The sequence below is a fragment of the Dipodomys ordii genome, unplaced genomic scaffold (genome assembly GCF_000151885.1).
Source record: "Dipodomys ordii isolate 6190 unplaced genomic scaffold, Dord_2.0 Scaffold13, whole genome shotgun sequence".
Lineage (NCBI taxonomy): Eukaryota > Metazoa > Chordata > Mammalia > Rodentia > Heteromyidae > Dipodomys > Dipodomys ordii.
The window spans coordinates 17,002,984-17,007,436 of record NW_012267229.1 but is presented as its reverse complement, the minus strand read 5'-3'; the positions used below and the strand labels follow the sequence as shown (position 1 = coordinate 17,007,436).

The 4,453-nt window shown below is 40.3% G+C and overlaps 1 protein-coding gene across 1 annotated transcript in view; it reads left to right on the top strand.

Annotated features, from left to right (window-relative positions):
• Ndrg3 (NDRG family member 3) overlaps nucleotides 1-4,453 on the top strand; it is an 81,669-nt gene that overhangs the window by 57,070 nt on the left and 20,146 nt on the right. The window lies entirely within an intron of this gene.

The following is a 4,453-nucleotide window of genomic DNA, read 5'->3' as shown; positions in this document are numbered from 1 at the left end:
CTTTTTTCTTTTTGCTTATGTGGTGCTGAGGAATTGAACCCAGAGCCTCATGCATGCAAGGCAAGCACTCTACCACTGAGCCACCTTCCCAGCCCACTTATTCATTTTTTAATGCATTTTTTTGATGATACTGGAGAAAGAACCATACATAGGTCTGGCAAATTTTAGGCAAGTGTACTATTTTACCCAATGCTACACTCCTATCCTAATTAAAGTTATGCTTATCAGTTAAAACTAGGTTTTAATTTTTACTTCCCTAAATGCTAATGATGAGTTTAATTTTCCTATCCTCTTATGAAATGCCTTCTCAAGACTTTTATCCCATTCTACATTATTCTCTCTTAAAAAGTGTTGTATGTATTACTTCTTTGCTGGATATATGTATTTCAAATGTCTTTTCCTGGTTTGCATTTGACTGTCTTCATGTTTAAAAGTAAAAAATGAGTTAGTGGGTTGTTTTTGTTTTTGTTTTCTTTGTCAGTTATGGGGCTTGCTTGAACTCAGGGCCTGGGAGCTGTCCCTGAGCTCTTTTGCTCAAGGCTAGTGCTCTACTATTTTAAACCACAAATCCATTTCTGGTTTTTGAATAGGTAATTGGAGATAAGAGTCTCAGGGGTCTTTTCTTCCCAGGCTGGCTTCAATCAGCTGTCCTTAGATCTCAGCCTCCTGTATAGCTGGGATTACAGGTGTGAGCCTCCTGTGCCTGGCTGAATTATGGTTTTGGTTTCTTGTTTTTGTTTGTTTTGTCATAGGGCTTGAACTCAGGACCTGGGCACTATCCCTGAGCTTTTTCACTCAAGGTTAGCACTCTATCACAGTATCACTTCCAGTTTTCTGGTGGTTATTGGAGATGAGAATCTCATGGAGACTGCCTGGGCTGAATTTGAACCATCCTCAGATCTCAGCCTCTTGAGTTGCTAGGATTACAGGTATGAGTCACCAGCGTCTGGCTTGAATTAGTGTTTTTAATCAGTTTACCTGTCCCATTTTCTCAAAGATGTGTATTATTGGTGTTTTCTCTCTGAAAAATGAACAAAATTGACCTATAGAATATTTTCCAGGAAATAGGAAACTAAAGAAATATGTAAGCCAGACGCTGGTGGCTCATGCCTGTAATCCTAGCTACTTAGGAGGCTGAGACTTGAGGATCACAATTCAAAGCCAGCCTAGGCAGGAAAGTCCATGAGACTTTCCAAAAAACCAGAAATGGCACTGTGGCTCAAGTGGTCAAGCACTAGCCTTGAGATGAAGAGCTGAGGGACAGCACTCAGGCCCAGAGTTCAAGCCCCATGACAAAAAAATAAATAAAAATTAAAAATATGTTAATAATTCTGATGTAAACTAAAGAGAGATGAGTTGTAGCCCATTTGCATTGACCGTGCCTATGCTAAAGGAATTTATTTCTCTATTGAAAATGCAAAAGTTTTAATATATTATCTTGCTAAAGTACAGTTATTCCTACATTATCTTAATCTAATACAGAAATTTAGATTAAATCAGAAGTATTTTCAAGAGATAGAATAATCTAAGTGTTCATTATCTATTAAAAGATATGTAGGGCCTGTAATCCTGCCTACATTGGAGGCTCAGATCTGAGGATCCAGTTTGAAGCCAGCCTGGTCATAAAAGTTCTTGAAATTCTTAGGTGCAATTAACCACCAAAATAAATAAATAAATACCTACTTCAACATACAGTTACTGTAAACGTTTGTTCTTTTTTTGTTTTCGTTTTTGTTGTCAGTTGTGGGGACTAAACTCTGGGCTTGGGCGCTGTCCCTCAACTCTTCAGCTCAAGGTTAGCGCCCTATCACGTGAGCCACAGCACCACTTCCGGCTTTTTCTGCATATGTGGTGCTGAGGAATTGAACCCAGGGCCTCATGCATGAGGGGCAAGCACTCTACCACTGAGCCAACTTCCCAGCCCTAAATGTTTGTTCTAATGCACCATTGAGAAAGATATTCTCCAAAATACTCCAAAATATCACCAGCTAGCTAGTCATAAATATCAGGAATCTAATTGATAGTCAAAGTCATGAGATTCAATGAACATATCTGTAAACATGTTTGAAGGACACTTCTAAAATTTAAATAGAAAGATAATTTTTTTAACAAATTAACCCATAGTGCTTATTGTAACTTTTTTTGGTTATTTTTTTGTTTTGTTTTGTATGCCAGTCCTGGGCACTGTCTCTTCTTTTTGCTCAAGGCTAGCGCTCTACCACTTGAGCCACAGTGCTACTTCCAGCTTTTTCTGTGTATGTGGCACTAAGGAATCAAACCCAGGGCTTCATGCATGCTAGGCAAGCACTCTACCACTAAGCCACATTCCTAGCCCTTGTGATATTTTTATATATGTTTAAATTTGTCACTCTCAATACCACCCAATAAAGTGATACATTATTATCTAGGGGAGAAATAAGTTATTTGCCTAAGGTCAAATACCTATAAAGTTACTCATGAAGTATTGTTTGTTAGTGGAAAAGCTAAAAACAGAGCCAGCTGCAAGTGGCTCTGCCTTTAATCTTAGAAGGCTGAGATTTGAGAGTATGTTTGGAACCTGCCCTGGCAGACAAAACTCAGATACTCTTATGTCTAAATAACCAACAAGGGCTGGGAAGATGGCTCAGTTGTAGAGCGCTTGCCTTGCATGCATGAGGCCCTGGGTTCGATTCCTCAGCACCACATAAGCAGAAAAAGCCAGAAGTGGTGCTGTGGCTCCAGTGATAGAGTGCTAGCCTTGAGCTGAAGAGCTGAGAGATAATGCCCAGGCCCAGAGTTCAGGCCCCATGACTGGCAATCAATCAATAAATGCTGGAAGTTGCCGGGTACTGGTGGCTTACACCTGTAATCCCAGGTACTCAGGAGGCTGAGATCTAAGGATCGCAGTTTGAAGCCAGCCCAGAAAAGTCCTCATAAGATTCTTATTTCCAGTAAACTACTCAAAAAAACCTGGAAGGGTTGCTGTGGCTCAAGTGGTAAAGCACTAGCCTTGAGCACAAAGAAGCTTAGGGACAGCACCCAAGTCTGAGTTCAAGGCCCTGGTCTGACAAAAAAAAAAAAAAGCTGGAAGTGGAGATGTACCTCAAACTGTAGAGTACCAACTATGAGCAAAAAGCTCAGGGAGAACTCAAGGCCCTGAATTCAAGCTCTACCTGAGGGGTGGAGTGATACAAATAGCATAAGTGCCATTAATATAGAATAATAACATTTTGAAACAACCATAGAATAGAAAAATATAAAATCAAAACTTGTGTGGCCAGGCACAGTGGAGGGGGGGGCACAAGAAATTAGGAAAATTACAGTACAAGGCCATTCTGAGCAAAAGTTTGTGAGACCCTATCTCAACCAATGAAAGCTGGTATACATCTGTCATCCCAGCTTCAAGGAAGCATAAATAGGATTGTGATCTAGGTAAGCCCAGACATAAATTTGAAACTCCATTAAAAAATAATTAAAATGGAAACAAGTTATTTTTTTGGACCAAGTAGTTGAATACATTTTTCTAACAAGCACAAGACCCTAAATTCAGACTCCAGTACCCACACACCAAAAAAGTTAATTAGGGCTAGTTATGTTCCACACTTCTAATCCCAACACTTGGAAATGAATTGAAAGGATAGAGTTTGAAGCCAGCCTGGGCTATAGAGTAGAGATCCTACATTAAAAACAAAAACCTTGCTTATTTAAGAAATTATGAAAATTTTCATGTTGTGATAGACCTATATAATGTGATCCAAATTTTGTTAAGTACTTATATGAGTAAAGAGAGGAAATAATGTTACAAGTGGTTATATTTTTGCCTGTTAATACCACAAATGATTTCTTCTGTATTCTCTATTTTTATAATTTTCTATAATCATATATTATTTTTCTAATGATTCAAAAGTACTTCTCAGTAGATCAGATTCAAAAGTTTGCCCATGGGGCTGGGAATGTGGTTTCGCAGTAGAGTGCTTGCCTAGCATGTACAAAGCCCTGGGTTCGATTCCTCAACACCACATAAACAGAAAAAGCCAAAAGTGGCACTGTGGCTCAAGTGGTAGAGTGCTAGCCTTGAGCTGAAGAGTTCAGGGACAGCTCCCAGGCCCTGAGTTCAAGCCCCAGGACTGGCAGGAAAAAAAAAATTGCCCATCCCTCCCATCTTTAACTTTTCTTTTTTTCTTGGGGCCAGTCTTGGGGTCTGGATGTTGTCCTCGAGTTTTTTTGCTCCAGGTTAGTGCTCTACCACTTGAGTTACAGCTCCACTTTTAGCTTTTTGGTTAGTTCAGTGGAGATAAGAGTCTCTCGGACTTTCCTGCCCAGGCTGACCCCAAACCCTGATCCTCAGATCTCAGCCTCTTGAGTACCTAAGATTATAAGCATGAGCCCCTGGCACCTGGCTCCACCTTTGGGGTCTGGTTGTGGGGCCTGAACTCTGGGCCTGAGCGCTGTCCCTCAGCTCTTCAGCTCAAGG